General features: G+C 35.2%; 1 pseudogene across 1 annotated transcript; it reads left to right on the top strand.

The window, feature by feature from the left end:
* Window positions 1-287: 287 nt before the first annotated feature.
* LOC116556787 lies at window positions 288-2,988 on the top strand (annotated as a pseudogene). The gene is made up of 2 exons (XR_004271171.1): window positions 288-413; window positions 2,419-2,988. The product of XR_004271171.1 is annotated as a single-stranded DNA-binding protein, mitochondrial pseudogene (transcript).
* Window positions 2,989-20,871: the final 17,883 nt, after the last annotated feature.

The following is a 20,871-nucleotide window of genomic DNA, read 5'->3' as shown; positions in this document are numbered from 1 at the left end:
GGTACTCTGAGTTGGGTGGTGACAAAGACAGACAGATTAAGAGAGATAGTGGGACCAGGAGGCCATCACTCATTATTTTGGAGGAGACAGTGAAGAGCCTGAGCTCTGGTCATCCACTCTATTTATTGGTTACAATCACTTTGATCTACAGAGTAGTGGTAGAGTAATGGTGGAGAGAGGGTGATGGGAGTGAATCAGTGAGCTGGAACTGAATCGGTGAACTATAACTGGTGTGTCATTCTAAGGATTGATATCAGTGGTGGTTTGGGAGTTTCACAAAACAGAACATGTGGTTATCTTTAGCTTATTATCTACGTACAGCTGATGGAATTCAAACCTTACAAGGAGCCTACAAGTCTGGCTGTGTCATAGTGCTACAAAGGGGTTTTACATCCTTCAGCACAATGTTTATGGTAAAAGAGCCAATGTCACCCTGCACTGGAACATGAGGCATGAAGAGGCCTTCCTCCTCAGAGGCCTCCTGTGGCTTTCCTGTGGCTTTTCCTCCTGTGGTTTGTTGTTCCTTGTTTATATGTTACTTACAACCAATTTATGTAGGCACTCTGTAAGTCCTTTCTCCTTTGCTGCTTTTTCCAACAATTACCCTTTTCTCAATAAAGGTCTTTAGGCTATTAATATTTGCCGGTTAATTCTGAAATTATATCAATGAGCTAGATAACTAATTATTTAAGCATTCTGTAACCCATTTAAAGGAGTTCTGCCAACTGACACATATCATTTCCAGACATGTAGAGAAACTGAAACTTTCAGAACACAAGGGTAATGGCTGCTAATTTATTTGTACTTTAGCCTTTATATATTCGCTATACTAGAGAAATTAATGTTATTCTAATAACATGAAAGCATAAATCATTCCCTCTAAATTGATATGACAAAATTTTTTAAAAGCTGGAAAGCATAGTTTGTCTTTTTCACTTTCTTGCCTTTATTCTTAATGACTAGAAATTTATCTATCAATATAAATAAAAGATGACCTTATTGAAAAAAATTGTTACTCTGTGTTTTTAAAATTTCTGTATTTCTTTCTTTCTTTCAATAAGATCTTTATAATGATGTATGTGTGTGTGTGCAAGTGTATGTACATGCATATGTATACATGTTGTATGTATATATAATGCATTTGTATACATATGGAAATACACAGAGATATTAGTATTACATATGTTCCACAAGAAGAAATTGACTTATTTGAAGAAGTGAGTCATCTTAAGATTTATGCTGCTATAACCTATAAATATTCTTATGTATATAAATTACTGATGAACAAAAGTTATATCCATGAATCATCTCTCCTGTCCAGTGAAATTTTTGACATTGTTTAATGTACTAATATTTGGGGAAAACATTTCTGTTCTACATTTTTCTAGTTTAAAAAATATTAATTCTAAAAGTAGTATTTTTGTACTAAAAGAGTTACATATTAGACCTATAGAGTTAAGGACTCTCAGTAAGACACCAGGACTAATATCTAAAAACAATATTCATTTGGATCAAAATAATATAACATACTTATTAAAGCCAAAAGTCTATGTACTTGATAGAAAAAAGCATCCATAATTCAGTGTAAGAATTATTACTCTTAAATATATTTGTTGTAGCATATTCATGACTCCAGTGTACTAAACCTCTGAAAATAATCTCTACCCAAATGCCGCAGAGGTTGATATTATTTGGAATATGCTCTTACCTAGCTCTGAATATTTTAACTTACTACATTGTTAAAACCTATGAGTAAACTTTTTTCTTCTTCCTATAGTTAACGTAAGTACCTGGAAATGACAACAAGGGAGAAAACTCCTGAAAATAAAAAAGCTAGCCCTAAAAGGGTAGGATTTTAAGCAAATCAACAGCATACAATGGCCAGAATAAACTAACTACAGAAATAACATTGATTATTTGTAAGCAAACATGTGCCTTAAATTATTTGTAAACTCGCCAGTTTTTAAAAGATCATTAGAGTATAGGGAGGGAAGTATGCAGATATAAATTTACAGCTGGTGAAGGATTAAATGCATCATGGGTCTGTTTGAAATGACTAACTAATCCTTTGATTTGTTAGGTAATGGTAGGTTATGTTGTAATATATTATCAAATCTCACAAGCTTCACACAGTAAAATTTACATCTTAACATCCCAAATCAGTTGTGAGGTTAATAGCTCTACCTCTCAAGTGCAATCCTCCAAGCTCTCACATATGACTGTGCCATTTTATCCTGTGGCCTTTACATTTGCCTCCAAGAAGACAAATAAATATGAACAGACCTATTTATACCTTTATGATTTCATCCTAAAGTGACTCCTGGCATTTCTACTCAAATTCATTGAAAGAACAAGTTACGCCCTGACTTGCCGGGTTAGAGCGTCAGGAACAGCCTAAAGATTAGACTGTAAGAAAAGAAAATAGAAGCCGTGTTTTGAAGACCTGTATTACAGGTACTTCATCAGTTTGTAAGACATGCGTCCGAAACAGCTGCCAGTTTGATTCTTGAAAGATCCCTGAATCGTGTGCAGTTACTTGGGCGAGTGGGTCAGGACCCTGTCTTGAGACAGGTGGAAGGAAAAAATCCAGTCACAATATTTTCTCTTGCAACAAATGAGATGTGGCGATCAGGGGAAAGTGAAGCTTACCAAATGGGCGATGTCAGTCAAAAGACAACGTGGCACAGAATATCAGTATTCCAGCCAGGCCTCAGAGATGTGGCATATCAGTATGTGAGAAAGGGGTCTCGAATTTATGTGGAAGGGAAAATAGACTATGGTGAATACATGGATAAAAATAATGTGAGGCGACAAGCAACAACAATCATAGCTGATAATATTATATTTCTGAGTGACCAGACAAAAGAGAAGGAGTAGAATGGATGACTCTTCTTTGGCTATCACTTGGTACAGTCTCATTTCCAAATCATGTATAATCCTTATAGTTCCCAAGGACAAGAATTAAAATACTCTTTTACATAAAAAAAAGAACAAGTTACACAGTTCCAAACTAATTGCAAGAGTAGCTCTGTAATGTTAAAGAATATTTAGTGACCACTAATAGTCTTAGACACATATTGTTTATTATGCTAACATTATTGTTGTTGTTATGAGTGTAGCTTTAAAAAATAAAAATTTCACCCTCATGAGGCATCCCTCTATTGCCATTTGGCTCCCATGAGTCTTTTCTAACAAGCAAGTCATCACACACAGGTATGTCTGTGTGATTGGTGGTTCTATCACCATTAAAAAATAATAATTCCTTCTCTTGTGACTTTGGTTAGTGTGAATTATCTTCTAGCCACCTACTAACTCACTTGCATGCACTTAAGTCTAAAAAAAAGAAAAATTCCATTCTAAGAACCTGAGCTTGTAGCTGAGTAAAACTACTCTACTGTGTAAGACGTTGTAAAACAAAAACTCACATATCCTCACAGTTTTCTTCGTAATTGTCTATGAATTCAACAATATATGATATGCTATACTCAAAATATTGTTACAGAGCCCTCAAAAGTCAATGTTCATTAATTATTCATATGTTTACAAATTTTTTTTTTGAAAACAATTTCATTCATCTCATCTTGAAAACACAATTTCACCTAAAACTTGGCATTATTTATTTGGATACAACCAACTGAGGCCCAAACTTGATTATCTTTAAAGATAAGTGAATAATTGGTTTTACATATTGTATTGGGGATACAGAAAGTATTAAAAAATGATTTCATTTATCTGGCCTTAGGAGTCCATTTTTATTATAGCTTGCTATTAAAAATCCCCAGATTGTTTTCTAGCCTTTTTTTTTCATGCTTTATATAGAGGTATATGATTTTATGGTAGTGAATTTAAAGTCAATAGAAAACATATAATATTCCCAAACATGTTAAAGTGACAGATGTTTTTATAGTACATTAAAGCTAGTCTTCTTACCATTAGTTTTTTTTTTTTTAACGTTTTAAATACTTGTTAAAGTATATATTAAAGTTGATGCCAGGCACCAGGAAACTGTGATAAGTTTTTACAAGTTTATAATAAAAACCAATGATAAAATGTCCTACATATAAGTAGGTAGTGGACATTTGTCACTTATTTGTAATTATATTGAAATATAATTATATATATAGTCCAGAGAGCAACAATAATTTTAATGCAAAAGTGTAAATACAACCTAGAAGTTGATTTTGGTTTTTAGTGCAACCAATTATTGAAAGAATGCCTGATTGAGAAAAGCTTCTGTAGCTATTGTTGTTCTAGTTCACATCTATTGTACATATATTATGTATCAGTCACTATACTAAAACCTTTCTGAGGATTAACTTATTTCATATACTAGACTTTCCATATAATAAAGAGAAATAATCGTATGCTCACGGCAATGTATATATTATGAGCATGTATATTTCTGTCTAAAAACTACCGTAGACTGACTTATAAAGATCGGAAATGTATTTCTCACAGCTATTGAGCCCAGGAAGTCCATGAATTTGTTATTTACTAGAAGCCACCAGTAGATTTGATGTCTTGTGAGGGCCTGCTTCTTGGTTCATATACCAGGTGGAATGAGTGAGTGGTGTTTCTTGTACCTTTCATAAGGGCCTCTTATTTTTTGAATTGAGCAAAAAAAGTAGCAGTATGCTGGGCAGTGGTGAGTGCTAATTTGAAATTATGATCTTAAACTTATTTCCAAATACTCAAATATTCTAATATTTAAATATTAGATTAGTTGGTAGCACTATAAGTTTAGGAATAACGCTTGGCTGATAGGGTGCTTACTGATCTAAAGTGATTTATTGGAAATAGTCAAGGTTAGGGTGAAATTAAAATGTAAAGGAAAAGATGTTCATAAATGGATCACTTTTATGAGGGCTCTTCTCTCATGACCTAATCACCTTGCTAAAGACCTTTTTGCGTTAAGATTTTAACATATGCATTTGTTAGTTTGGGTATAAAAACTTTCAGTTTATAACAACTTACTAGCTGCATGAGCATACTCTTAAGCTACTCTGCCCCTAACCACTCCTCAGTGACAATTAAGCAGGTCTCTCACACATTTCTTCAAGATTTTGGCTTAAATCATCTGAACTCACTTTTTATATCACATATAGCAATTTCACATGGAACCCAATGAATGAAAGAGATGAGAGTTCTGACAGAAATCAACTTTCTTTTGCCTGCTGTGTTGGCTCCTGTCCAACTGCTTGAAAATTAGTATTTAGAATACTGATTACATTAATTCCAAGAAGGAACTCTAGTGAATTCTCCCTTTTTGAATGAAGAAGAGAATTATGTTTTTCTGCCGAAAACAACCCTGCTAACAAAGAAAAATAAAATAGCATAGAAATTAACTGCAGACACTTTTTTAATGATTCATTCAACTTTCCGACAGCCAAATTGAGATGGCTTTAGAAAAACCTGTGGCTAAAAAAATGAGTTTATTTTTTTATTTTTTAAAATATTGAAACACATATGATTTAATTTAAATGTATTTACTTCACTGTATTTTGCTTAATAGAAGATAAAAATTACAAAGTAGTCTTACTCATTTCTTTTTTTTTTTCCCATTTATTTATTTTATTGCATTTTAGGTTTTGGGGTACATGTGAAGAACATGCAAGATTATTGCATAGGTGCACACATGGCAGTGTGATTTGCTGCCTTCCTCCCCATCACCTACATCTGGCATCTCTCCCTTTGCTATCTCCCCCAGCTCCCCACCCCCCACCGTCCCTCCCCTATTTCCCCCCAACTGACCCCAGTGTGTAGTGCTCCCCTCCCTGTGTCCATGTGTTCTCGTTGTTCAACACCCGCCTATGAGTAGGAACATGTGGTGTTTGATCTTCTGTTCTTCTGTCAGTTTACTGAGAATGATGGTTTCCAGGTTCATCCATGTCCCTACAAAGGACCCAAACTCATCGTTTTTGATGGCTGCATAATATTCCATGGTGTATATGTGCCACATTTTCCCTATCCAGTCTATTATCAATGGGCATTAGGGTTGGTTCCAGGTCTTTGCTAATGTAAACAGTGCTGCAATGAACATTCGTGTGCACGTGTCCTCATTGTAGAACCATTTATAATCCTTTGGATATATACCCAGTAATGGGATTGCTGGGTCAAATGGAATTTCTATTTCTAGGTCCTTGAGGAATTGCCACACTGTCTTCCACAATGGTTGAAATAATTTACACTCCCACCAACAGTGCAAAAGTGTTCCTATTTCTCCACATCCTCTCCAGCAGCTGTTGTCTCCAGATTTTTTAATGATCGCCATTCTAACTGACGTGAGATGGTATCTCAATGTAGTTTTGATTTGCATTTCTCTGATGACCAGTGATGATGAGCATTTTTTCATATGTTTGTTGGCCTCATGTATGTCTTCTTTTGTAAAGTGTCTGTTCGTATCCTTCGCCCACTTTTGAATGGGCTTGTTAGTTTTTTTCTTGTAAATCTGTTTTAGTTATTTGTAAATTCTGGATATCAGCCCTTTGTCAGATGGGTAAACTGTAAAAAATGTTTCCCATTCTGTTGGTTGCTTATTTGCTCTAATGACTGTTTCTTTGGCCGTGCAGAAGCTGTGGAGTCTGACTAGGTCCCATTTGTCTATTTTGGCTTTTGTTGCCAATGCTTTTGGTGTTTTGGTCATGAAGTCCTTGCCTACACCTGTGTCCTGAATGGTTTTGCCTAGATTTTCCTCTAGGGTTTTTATGGTGTTAGGTCTTATGCTTAAGTCTTTAATCCATCTGGAGTTAATTTTAGTGTAAGGTGTCAGGAAGGGGCCCAGTTTCTGCTTTCTGCACATGGCTAGCCAGCTTTTCCAACACCATTTATTGAATAGGGAATCCTTTCCCCATTGCTTGTCTTTGTCTGGTTTGTCAAAGATCAGATGGTTGTAGATATGTTGTGTTGCCTCCGAGACCTTTGTCTGTTCCATTGGTCTATATGTCTGTTTTGGTACCAGTACCATGCTGTTTTGATTACTGTAGCCTTGTAGTATAGTTTGAAGTCTGGTAGTGTGATGCCTCCCGCTTTGTTCTTTTTGCTCAGAATTGACTTGGCTATGCGGGCTCTCTTTTGGTTCCATATGAAGTTTAAGGCGATTTTTTCCAGTTCTGTGAAGAAGGTCATTGGTAGCTTGATGGGGATAGCATTGAATCTGTAAATTACTTTGGGCAGTATGGCCATTTTCAAGATATCGATTCTTCCTAACCATGAACATGGAATGTTTCTCCATCTGTTTGTGTCCTCTCTTATTTCATTGAGCAGTGGCTTGTAGTTCTCGTTGAAGAGGTCCTTTACGTTCCTTGTTAGTTGTATTCCTAGGTATTTTATTCTCTTTGTGGCAATTGTGAATGGCAGTTTGTTCTTGATTTGGCTCTCTTTAAGTCTGTTATTGGTGTATAGGAATGCATGTGATTTTTGCACATTGATTTTGTATCCTGAGACTTTGCTGAACTTGCTTATCAGTTTCAGGAGATTTGGGGCTGAGACGATGGGGTCTTCTAGATATACAATCATGTCGTCTGCAAATAGAGACAATTTGACTTCCTCCTTTCCTATTTGAATGCCCTTTCTTTCTTTTCCTTGCCTGATTGCTCTGGCTAGAACTTCTAGTACTATACTGAATAGGAGTGGTGAGAGAGGGCATCCTTGTCTGGTGCCACATTTCAAGGGGAATGCTTCCAGTTTTTGCCCATTCAGTATGATATTGGCTGTTGGTTTGTCATAAATAGCTTTTATTATTTTGACATACGTTCCATCAATACATAGCTTATTGAGGGTTTTTAGCATAAAGGGCTGTTGAATTTTGCCAAAGGCCTTATCTGCATCAATTGAGATAATCATGTGGTTTTTGTCTCTGGTTCTGTTTATGTGGTGAATTACGTTTATAAACTTGCGTATGTTGAACCAGCCTTGCATCCCCGGGGTGAAGCCTACTTGATCATGGTGGATAAGCTTTTTGATGTGCTGTTGCAATCGGCTTGTCAGTATTTTATTGAAGATCTTTGCGTCTATGTTCATCATGGATATTGGCCTGAAGTTTTCTTTTCTTGTTGAGTCTCTGCCGGGTTTTGGAATCAGGATGATGTTGATGTCATAAAATGATTTGGGAAGAATTCCCTCTTTTTGTATTGTTTGGAATAGTTTCAGAAGAAATGGTACCAGCTCCTCTTTGTATGTCTGGTAGAATTCGGCTGTGAACCCGTCTGGACCTGGGCTTTTTTGGGGTGGTAAGCTCTTAATTTCTACCTCAACTTCAGACCTTGTTATGGGTCTGTTCAGGGTTTCGGCTTCTTCCTGGTTTAGGCTTGGGAGGAGGCAAGTGTCCAGGAATTTATCCATTTCTTCCAGGTTTACTAGTTTATATGCATAGAGTTGTTTGTAATAATCTCTGATGATGGTTTGAATTTCTGTGAAATCTGTGGTGATATCCCCTTTATCGTTTTTTATGGCATCAGTTTGGTTATTCTCTCTTTTCTTTTTTATTAATCTGGCTAGTGGTCTGTCTATTTTGTTGATATTTTCAAAAAACCAGCTCCTGGATTTATTGATTTTTTGAAGGGTTTTTTGTGTCTCTATCTCCTTCAGTTCTGATCTTAGCTATTTCTTGTCTTCTGCTAGATTTTGAGTTTTTTTGATCTTGCTCCTCTAGCACTTTCAGTTTTGATGATAGGGTGTCAATTTTTGATCTCTTCTTGCTTCTCATGTGGGCACTTATTGCTACATATTTTCCTCTAGAGACTGGTTTAAATGTGTCCCAGAGATTCTGGTTTGTTGTGTCTTTATTCTCGTTGGTTTCGAAGAACATCTTTATTTCTGTCTTAATTTCATTGTTTATCCAGTCAACATTCAAGAGCAAGTTGTTCAGTTTCCATGAAGCTGTGCGGTTCTGAGTTAGTTTTTGAATTCTGAGTTCTAACTTGATTGCACTGTGGTCTGATAGACTGTTTGTTATGACTTCCGTTCTTTTGCATTTGCTGAGGAGTGATTTACTACCAATTATGTGGTCAATTTTAGAGTAGGGGTGATGTGGTGCTGAGAAGAATGTATATTCTGTGGATTTGGGGTGGAGAGTTCTGTAAATGTCTATTAGGTTTGCTTGGTCCAGGTCTGAGTTCAAGTCCTGGATATCCTTGTTAATTTTCTGTCTGGTTGATCTGTCTAATATTGACAATGGGGTGTTAAAGTCTCCCACTATTATTGTGTGGGAGTCTAAGTCTCTTTGTAAGTCATTAAGAACTTGCCTTATGTATCTGGGTGCTCCTGTATTGGGTGCATATATATTTAGGATCGTTAGCTCTTCTTGATGCATTGATCCTTTTACCATTATGTAATGTCCTTCTCTGTCTCTTTTGATCTTTGTTGCTTTAAAGTCTAATTTATCACAGATGAGAATTGCAACTCCTGCTTTTTTTTTGCTCTCCATTTGCTTGGTAAATCTTCCTCCATCCCTTTATTTTGAGCCTTTGTGTATCCTTGCATGTGAGATGGGTTTCCTGGATACAGCACACCGATGGGTTTTGGCTTTTTATCCAATTTGCCAGTCTGTGTCTTTTGACTGGTGCATTTAGTCCATTTACATTTAGGGTTAATATTGTTATGTGCGAATTTGATACTGCCATTTTGGTGCTAGCTGGATGTTTTGCCCATTAGTTGATGCAGATTCATCATTGTGTTGATTCTCTTTACCTTTTGGCATGTTTTTGGAGTGGCTGGTACTGGTTATTCCTTTATATGTGTAGAGCCTCTTTCAGGAGCTCTTGTAAAGCTGGCCTGGTGGTGACGAAATCTCTGAGTACTTGCATGTTCACAAAGGATTTTATTTTTCCTTCTCTTATAAAGCTTAGTTTGGCTGGATAGGAGATTCTGGGTTGAAAGTTCTTTGCTTTAAGGATGTTGAATATTGGCCCCCACTCTCTTCTGGCTTGTAGGGATTCTGCTGAGAGATCTGCTGTGACTCTGATGGGCTTCCCTTTGTGGTAACCTGATCTTTCTCTCTGGTTGCCTTTAGTATTTTCTCCTTCATTTCAACCCTGGTGAATCTGATGATTATGTGCCTTGGGGTTGCTCTTCTTAACAAATATCTTTGTGGTGTTCTCTGTATTTCCTGGACTTGAATGTTTGCCTGCCTTGCTAGGTTGGAGAAATTTTCCTGGATAATATCCTGAAGAGTATTTTCCAGCTTGGATTCATTCTCTTCGTCGCATTCAGGTACGCCTATCAAACGTAGATTAGGTCTTTTCACATAGTCTCACATTTCTTGGAGACTTTGTTCATTCCTTTTTACCCTTTTTTCTCCAGTCTTGCCTTCCCGTTTTATTTCATTGAGTTGATCTTCGACCTCTGATATGCTTTCTTCTGCTTGGTCAATTCGGCTGTTGACACTTGTGCATGCTTCACGATGTTCTCATGTTGCGTTTTTCAGCTCCATCAATTCACTTATATTCCTTTGTATTTTGTCCATTCTCGTTAGCATTTCGTCAAATCTTTTGTCAAGGTTCTTAGTTTCTTTGAATTGGGTTAGAACATGTTCTTTAAGTTCACAGAAGTTTCTTACTACCCACCTTCTGAAGTCTGATTCTGTCATTTCATCATCACACTCGTTCTCCATCCAACCTTGTTCCCTTGCTGGTGAGGAGTTGTGATCCCTTGTAGGAGGAGAGGTGTTCTGGTTTTGGGTGTTTTCATCCTTTTTGCGCTGGTTTCTTCCCATCTTAAAGGATTTATCCACCTGTCGACTTTGTAGTTGCTGGGTTTCAGATTGGGTCTCTGAGTGGACGTTCTGTTTGTTGATGATGAGGTTATTTCTGTTTCTTGGTTTTCCTTCTGACAGTCTGGCCCCTCTGCTGTCGGTCTGCTGAGGTTCACTCCAGGCCCTGCTTGCCTGGGGATCACCTGCAGCAGCCTCTGCTCTTTCACTGGGAGCTGCTTTCCTGAGCTGTTCCTAAATGGCCATCTTCTAGTCTTACTCATTTCAAGATCCCTTGAAGACGTGATGTTTCATCAAAATGTATAAATAAAAAGCTATAATTTTCTAGCAGGCTTGAAAGTAGTCTCTAAAGCTACATTTGAAAACAGTAGCTGAAACAAAATTTTAAACACAGTTTGAAATAACATGAAACCTGCCTTTTACAAAGTTTGAGATTTTTGTGGCCTGATATCTAATGTTTTCATTTAAAGTATTATCTCCTGAATATATTGGCTAATAAAAAATATTAAAAGAACTAAAGTAATCATTACAGTATCATAAAATCATTTCAATATTTTCAACTAAGATTTCCAAAGCTATAATTTTCATAATATTTTCATCCTTTTATGAACATGCTTTCCTTTATATTTTAATAGGACCCTAACCCTGACTATTCCCAATATATTACTTTAGATAAGTAAGAACCCTCGCAGTCAAGGGTTGTTAGAGAAATGCTCAAATATTCTAACATTTAAATCTTAGCATAGTTCATACTACTATAATATTATGATCATATTTTCAAATTAGCACTCAACACTGCCCAGTATACTGCTACATTTTTGTTCAACTCAATCCTCCACTCTCCGCAGAAGTGGGTCACAAGGTGTGGTCCATGGAGAAGCAGGGACTTCATCAATGTGGAATTTGTTATATATGCAAATTATTGGCCTCACTTGGACCTCGTAAATAACAAATTCTGGCCTTTGAGCTTAGCAAGCTGTGCTTTAATTCCTTTATGTTTGTTTTAATGTCTATCCCTTCTATTCTCAGTAAATTTATCCTTTTAGATATTCTTATTCTCTTACATAATCAACTTCCTCCCTCTGCATCTGCATATTTGCTATTGGCTTTTGCACGTTTTCTCTTTTCTTTTATTAAAAAACTAACAAGTATTCTCCTTTCAAAAGCAAACTTTAATACTTAACTGTTTCCATTCTTTCATCTATTATTTATTATTCAACCTAATAAAGTCTGACTCCCATCCTCATCAAGCTATAAAACTGTTCTTCAGTCTCACTAATAAGGCTTACGTCAGCATCAAGGGTAATTTTTAATTTTCTCAATTTCCTGTCAATAGTTGCCTGTTCTTTTTTGATATCATCTTGCCTTTCATTTTTAAATTTTTAGGTGACTTTAAAGGGAAATGTTAAGAAAGGATTGGACATATCTGGGTCTCGTTATGGAGACAGCAGTCCAAAAATTAACTATAACTTTTTGAGTCATTTGCATGTCTTTGGTAATTGAGGCTATGTATGTATGAGATTGCCTAAGGAGGAAATACAGAATGAAATGAGAAGGCTATTAACTTGAACTATAAATTGTGAGTCATCTGTATGTTTGTGGTAATTGGAGCTATATGTGTATGAGATTGCAGAAATTACAGCCTGAGATAGAAAGAATCCTAAGAATCAAAAAGTGAAGATGCTTAAAATGAGTAGCTGGGTAAAGAAAACTAAACCTATAATTTTCTTTAGTGAGGTCTTTGTCCTGAACCCAGCTGCTCAATTTCGGAACCTAGGCATTTCAAAATCAAATGACTAAAAGCAAATTTGTGATCTTCCCTTCCAAACCTGGCACTTGTCTAGTTTTCTTTTTTTTTTCCCCAACTTTTATTTTAGATTCAGGAGGCACATGTGCAGGTTTTTTACCTGGATATATTGTGTGATGCTACAGCTTGTATTATAAATGATCTGTCACCAGGTACTGAGCATAGTTCCAAATAATTTTCAGCCCTTGCCCTGCTTCCTCCCTTACCCCTCTAGTATTCTCCAGTTTCTGTTACTGTCATCTTTATGTCCATCAAGATGTTTCACATTGTTTAGTTCCCACTTGTAAGTAAGAACATGCAGTATTTGGTTTTCTGTTTCTGCATTAGTGCATTTAGAATAATGGCCTCTGACCACATTCATGTTGCTGCAAAGAACATGATCTTGTTCTTCTTGATTGTATACTATTCCATGGTATACACATACCACATTTCCTTTCTCCAATCCATCATTAATGAGCACCTGGGTTGGTTCCATCTCTTTGCTATTGTCCACAGTGCGGTGACAAACATATGGGTGCATTTGTCTTTTTGGTAGAACAATTTATTTTTCTTTGGGCACATACCCAGTAATGGGATTCCTGTGTCAAATGACAGCTCATGGTTTAGTTATTTGAGAAATCTGCTAACTACCTTCCACAGTGGCTCAACTAATTTACATTTCCACCAACAGTGTATAAGCGCATTCTCTTCTTTGCAGCCTCACCAGCATCTTTTGACTTTGACTTTTAAATAATAGCCACTCTGACTGGTGTGAGTTGGTATCTCATTGTGGTTTTGATTTGCATCTCTCTGATGATAAGTGATGTGAAGCATTTTTCTAAATAGTAAAATGGCACTATTAACTCTTTTTCAGAAGCCAGACATCTAGTTGTCGTTATATTACTTGGCTGCCTAACACTTCTTAGAGATAATTTATTATGAATATCTGGGCTGTTTGACTGGAATACTTCTCAAACCAATCCCTTCGCTCCATGTTTACTACTATCACTCACATGAAGGACAGTAAAGTCATTCTGTTGGGGTCCCTTATGTGTCTCTCCATTAATTCTTCATAATATAACAGATTATATATTCTGAGGGCAAGTCTTATCATGTAATCTTTTGGCTTAAAGTATGTTAATGGCTTCCATTACACTTCAAATAAAGACCAAAATCAATTCATGTGACAAAACCTCACATATTCTGGACTGTACTTTTCTTTATAGTCACTTCTTATTCTCTGTTTCTTTCTTTCTCTTAATTTCAATCATGCTGTCTTTATTTTACCATTATAAATTCTCATTCTACCTTATCCATAATTTTTTTTTTTTTTTCACTCAGAGAAATCTCTGGGGTATAACAAAACAATATGTCTTCCTCTTTAGCTAATCCCCTTATTTTCTTTAGGTCTCCACTCAGTTCCAAAATAATAATATGTGACTTGCCAAATAATATTTACAACATGACCATTTTTCCTGCTTCAAATCATTTGAATAATATGTAGATTTTATAAAATTAGATTACACCTGTATCCAAGCACTTTGATTTAGGAATTACAGGAAATTATGAATATAGATTACATTTTCACTTTGTCTGCTTTATATGTTATATACAAAATTTGGTACATATAAGATTTTATTGATATGATTTTTACACATTTATTCACACCGGGGTTGAACTCATTGCTTATATTTTATTTTCGTATATTTCTAGGTACAAGTTTTATAAAGTAAGCACTATACAATTTTGTTTCTAATATGTTTTCTCTCTTACAGGGATACAGTAACATTTTGTAGCACAAGCAAATATATTTGACAAATAGAATGTGCTCAACATTTGGAAATTTTACTATTTGAAACCACATAATAGCTGTATTCTATGCTAAATAAATTAATATTTTTTAAGAAGTTTGTCCTTAAAAATATTTAGGTAACTTTGTCACATAATGGAATAGTCCTCATCTAAGGGTTAAAATTACATCACTGAAAGTAGTCATTGACTGAGCAATTCTTAAGAACAAAAGATACGCAACATTCAAACAGATAAAATTGATGTTACACAGTTCTTGTCACAAAAGCATATATTCACCTGCGTTGGACGCTATTACCACCTATTTTAGAGACGGTATAAATTAATATTGTTAATGTTGCTATATATTTTTTCTCTGAAAAAATCCTGAAGTCTGGGAATGATGTAATTTCTCGAATCCAAACATTGAGGTCAGTCCACTGTGTTAACTGGAATGAGAGAAGAATTTTTAAAAAGGCAAAGTTGTAAAAACCTGCTCTGTGAATTTCTTGTCTTTATGTCATATATTTTCTCTAAATGATCTCTTATATCTTCATGAATGATTGCTTTGGTTACATCTCTTGATTTCACATTTCCCATGCTCCAGATGCATATGTGTGTGTACATATTGAAAGTCAACTCCAGGATATCTTGCCAATAACTCAAAATAATATGTCAAAATATTATTTCCCTGAATATCAACTTATTCACTCTTATTGGTATTATTTAAGGTTGTCTTAGTATAATCTAGATATCATTCTTAAAGCTTTTCTTTCCCCTTTTCAATGGTTTATTTTTCATAAGTCCTATCAATATTAACACCAGACACATAGGTGGAGAAAACCACTTCTGCAATACTCTTCTGCAATAGAATTGCTCTTCTGCAGTACTATTATCACTATAATAGCTAAGTCCTACGTAATGTCTCTCCCGATATAATCCGATATTTAAAACATGGATCTCTTGCTTCTGCTCTATGCTGTCTTATATCATCAACTACCATTCGCTTTATAAAAAAATCCATTACACTATCTTACGTGAAACCTCTGATGGATTTTCATTTGTTAAATTTAAACTCATAGTTTGTCAAACAAATTTAAAAACATAGAGATACTAATCCAGTCTTCTTTAAACTGTAAAACATAGACTCAAGACATCATTTTGAAACCTACCTCCCACAAATTTCATGTTCATTTGATTCTGTAAATCTAAGTGTTTCACTGACTTAATAAACTTTATTAGCGTCAGTAAACATGCCGGTAGTTTCCTTTGTCCTTGGTAAATAAACTGCTTCTTTACCTAACCAATCCTCTCTCCATTCTCTTTAAAACAAAACAAAACAAAGCAACAATTTTGTTAAGCTATTCCAGGGGTGGTAACTGCTAACAACATTGCACTTGTTTTCTCTTATTGGTGTCCATCAGTCAATGTGGTCCCTTACCAAAGCCATGTGTCTCACTTCTGGCCAGTGCATTGGGAAGGACTGCTAAGAACTCATGGAGAAGCATTCTCTACTGCTAAGAAAGATATCGAGGCAGAGCAAACAACTTCTATTTCAGGGTATGAGTGTGTTTTCACTTCAACTGCTTTACACGCGGTATTACTTAAAGGAATTTTGAACATGTGGCTTCGTAGTCTCTCTATATATTTTTTCCCATGGTGAGACTGGAACAACACTCTTTAATTTTGTTTGCACATATTTCTAGATGTATATTTTAACTTATAAATACACATTTTGACATTTGTTTTACACATCGTTTTACATGTCATCTGTCTTAAAGGAATACCATAAAAATCTGTGTTTTCCTATCTCTGGATGTTGTTATGCCTGAAAAGGATGCCGAAAGCTGCCTGAGAATGACACTGAGCCTGACATACACTCTTACTAACATAACTTTATTTCTTTTACGTAGTTAATTTTCTGTGACTTAGAGCCAAGAGCATCCCAGTATCTTCTTAGTAAACAAATCTGACTCAATCAGGGTCTTGGTTCCCCTCCTCCCACATGACACTATTATTGAATAACAGTGTTTCTCACTAGTCTTTCTGTTAGTCTTCCTTGATATATTACACAATGACTCCGATTATTTTTCTCCCTGTATACTTCATGATTCTCACTAATTTTTCAAGATGTAGTCCAGGTAACTCTTTTTATCCCCCTGTGAAACTACCCTTCTTCCAGACAGGTAATTTTCACTTTTTAAATTGCAATTCACCAGCAAAGGTTTTATACTTCTTTATTGACAGTCACTATGTTCTATTTTCTTTATCTTTTTTTTTTTTTTTCATTTTAAAAACATTTATTTTAATCTACCTGCCATGCCAGGATTTGGCACTTTAAGATACAGTGGACATTTAGTCAATATTTGCATAATTGTTAATTTAAAAGAAAGTGAATATTTAGAAAATTATTAAATATGTACTAATACAAGTCTCATGTTTAGTTACTCTAAAAACATTTGTATGCTGTCTCAACAAACTAAGTACTCAGAAAAGAATGATTATTGCTTTAAAAATGTCTCCACTAAATGAGGTAAAATCTTCTAATAAAAAATGCTCTTAAAATTGCTGACTTTTTGAAAGAGGACAAGAACTATTATTTGAGAATAGAGCTATAAAGGGACGAGGTAATGTTCCAGTGAAAGTTCCTGGGAGGCTGATACAGTCCATTAAAATGAGGGGCATTTGGTCACTTCACTGAATTACTTTATAGAAAACCTAAGGTATTAAGAAGTTTTTTGGAAGAGTTATTTGGAAGTTTTTAGGAAATATCAAGGATCACACAATGCTGTTTAAGAATGAATTATAACTTTTTTATATAAAGCTGTTACATATTTTTCATAACACATAAGAGATTGTCAATATTTACATATTCATTCCTTTTACCTAAAATTCTGGATAGAAAGTAAAGCTTTCTATGATAGAAAATTGTTAGTAAAAGAAAGACATGATTACAAGCTATAAAATATTTGTTTTTTATTGCAATTTTATATTATCTTACTATAAAGTCAAATAATAATCATTAAATTAATATTTCATAGTTAAAAATCAAACTGCCTTAACTCTAATAACTAATATGTGTATAGTTTTTTAAAAAGTATTATTGCTGTTCTTTTAAGAGATGGGATATTGCTATGTTGTCCAGGCTAGTTTCAAACTACTGGCCTCAGGTGGTCCTTCCACCTCAGTCTCCTGAGTAGTTGAGATTATAGGCATGAACCACTGTGCCAGGCTCCTAAAAGCATATACAATCTTAAATCCTAAGAGATAGCCATTGTGCTTATTTCATTGTTAAGTAAATATAGGTAATAAATGAAGAAAATGTATTATTTCTAAAATAAGTCACTGTCCAGAGTGTTACTACATTATGCAAATGTTTATGAAATATAGTCCCTAGTATTACATAATGTGTGAGTGGGAATTAAAAAAAACACAAAATTGATGAATAATTCTAATCACTATATAATAAGTGTGAAACGACATGATTGCAATCAGAGTAGAGTCTTAAGAATGCTAATACATATTTGTTCTATTATAAAGACACCTGCACACATATGTTCATTGCAGCACCGTTTATAATAGCAAAGACCTGGAACCAACCCAAATGCCTGATGATAGACTGGACAAGGAAAATGTGGCACATATATGCCACGGAATACTATGCAGCTGTAAAAAAGATGACCTCATGTCCTTTGTAGATTCACTCACATGGATGAATCTGGAAATCATCATTCTCAGCAAACTGACACAAGAACAGAAAATCAAACACCGCATGTTCTCACTCATAGCGGGGTGTTGAACAATGAGAACACATGGACACAGGGAGGGGAGCATCACACGCTGGGATCTGTTGAGGTGGTAGAGGAGGTACAGAGGGGGATCGTGAGGTTGGGGAGGGATAACATAGGGAGAAATGCCAGATATGGGTGATGGGGGGGATGGAGGCAGCAAACCATATTTCCATGTATGTACCTATGCAGCAATCCTGCATGATCTGCACATGTACCCAAGAACCTAAAGTACAATAAAAATAAAAATAAAAAAAAAGAGTACAAATATTCAATTACAATTTTTCTTTTGTCATCTGGGCTTCCTCTTCAAATTCACTATGGATGCATACCATACAAATGATAGATCAATATGTATCAAGGTGATACATATTGTTTTATTGTTTCAGATAGTAGTTGAGCTTACTCATTTTTTTAGTAATAGTCATGCAAATGATGATGTATCTGTAGCATCAAGTTAATTATATATTTTTTGTTTTAATTTAGTTTCCAAGTACATGGATAGTCTTTAAAATATTTTTCAGATTTTCTGTTTTGCTTTGTTCTCCTACTCACCTTTAATTCCCCCCTTCTGCCTTAGATAACAACTTGTTCTGCAATTTGTTAATATAGAGCAATGTTGTGGCAGAGTTGAGAGCACACACATACACACGTTGAAATGATATGTAATGTTGAGATCCACATTGTGTATATGTAATGATTATATTACATGCCGCATATATGCAATATGTACATATAATTTGTGTATCCATGTATGCATATATATCTCTAAAGTAGTGTCCCCTAATCCATGGGGGACATGTTCCAAGACACCCAGTGGATGCCTGAGACCATGAGTAGTATTGAACCCTATATATACTCTCCTTTTCCTACATATACATACTATGATAAATTTTAACTTATAAATTAGGCATAGTAAGATATTAACAAAAATTACTACTGATAAAATAGAAAAATTATAGCGATATACTGTAATAAAAGTTATGTGAATGTGGTCTCTATTTCTCTCTCTGAAAATATCTTATTTTGCTGTACTCATCATTCTTGTGATTTGCCAATGGGATAGCTGAGATGACTACTAACTACAGGGTGGGTAGTGTATACAGCATGGATTCTCTGGACAAAGAGATGATTCATGTCCCAGATAGGACAAAGCAGGATGGCACGAAATTTCATCACATTACTCAGAACAGGGCAGAATTTAAAACTTATGAATTCTTTATTTCTATCATACATTCTTCCATTTATTTAACATTTTTGATAGTGGTTGAGTGTGGCTAACTGAAATCACAGAAAGTGAAACTGTGACTAAGGATAGACTTATGTCCTTAAATATATTTAATAATTGTGCTTTATTGGTTAGAATCACCTTTCCAAATATTAATACCATTGTATTAATATATAGTCCATGAGGACAGAATCTATGGGATTTACTATTTATATATGCTGGGGATCATGCATTTTAGTGCTGCTGAATATATTACAGATACTCATTGAATATTAGTTTAATTGGAATGAGAAATTATTGCTACAGGTATTTGTTACAACGCTGAACAAAAAAATCAACAACAGATTCAGGCACAGCCCTTGTCTTTTACAAGTGGGTTAAGTTTTATCTTTTCTTGGTTATAAAGGGATTTTAGGAAGCCCTTCTATGAAAAAGATTTATCTTGTTTTTCTCCCAGAAGAAGTAAGGGTAGAAAATATAGATTTATTGAAAAATCTGATTAGGGCAATTTTTTAACCAGTTTTCTTTTTTTTTTCTTAGAGACAGTGTCTTGCTTTGTTGCCTAAGCAGGCAGGAGTGCAGTGAAGCAATGAAGACTTATTGCAGCCTTGACTTCCCAGGGTGAAGCAATCATCTCGCCTCAGCCTCCTGAGTAGCTGGGACTGCAAGTGTGCGCCACCACAGCAGGTTAGTTTTTATTTTATTTTATTTTTTTGTAGAGACAGTGTCTTGCTTTGTTGCCTAGGCTTATCTCAAACTTCTAGACTTGAAGCAATTCTCCCACCTCGGCCTCTCAATGTGTTGGGATTACAGGCGTGAGACACTAGGATTGGCCACCAACAAAATTTTGATTGCAAGAGTGATTTGGGAAATGTAGAAAATATCTAAAAGATCTGAAATCAAATATCCACAGACAATATTACCGGTGGGAATATATTGCTTTACACATATGAAATTATACTGGTAGTCTTCTTATTTCATTTTTTGATATAGTAATTATTTAGCCAATGGGAAATATCCTTTCAGCCTAAGCTTTCTTATTACCAGTAGGCTCCTACAGTAAACATGCCCACCTTGATTTTGGCAATTAACTACGTTACTTGGCCTCTGCTACTCTGGTAATCTATGCTGACAATGAAAATCAGAAAACCCCTCTTTAGGCAGCATCCCAAATGGTTCTATCTCGCTTAGAAAAGAGAGCAGTTATGGGGCTTTCAAGAAAGTATGTGCTCCCTTCACTAATGAATTTTTAATGCCTAATGTAGGGAATGTCTCTGTATTTTCTAACAGAATATAGTGAGAATGCAAATCATGCATCATAATTCCCACATTCCTACATGCTTAAGTTTTTAGAATCCCTCATTTATATCATGCCAGCTAAGTTCCAGCATCTCAAGTTCTTTAAATGTAGGCCCCCTCTGTGTCCAAGTTTCATTCATCTGAATAATAAGCCACTTGAGCCACCTTCAGTGTATGAGGGAATACATTAGATTCAGAATCTCTAGTAAGTTCATGTAAGTAAATAGCATGTTTTTCTTCTTCATTTGGCTAACATGTTACCAATTTTCTACAG

This window comes from Sapajus apella, unplaced genomic scaffold (assembly GCF_009761245.1).
Source record: "Sapajus apella isolate SASKATOON/1434 unplaced genomic scaffold, GSC_monkey_1.0 scaffold1, whole genome shotgun sequence".
Taxonomy (NCBI): domain Eukaryota; kingdom Metazoa; phylum Chordata; class Mammalia; order Primates; family Cebidae; genus Sapajus; species Sapajus apella.
The sequence above is the reverse complement of the archived record's forward strand: the minus strand, read 5'-3'. Positions and strand labels throughout refer to the sequence as shown.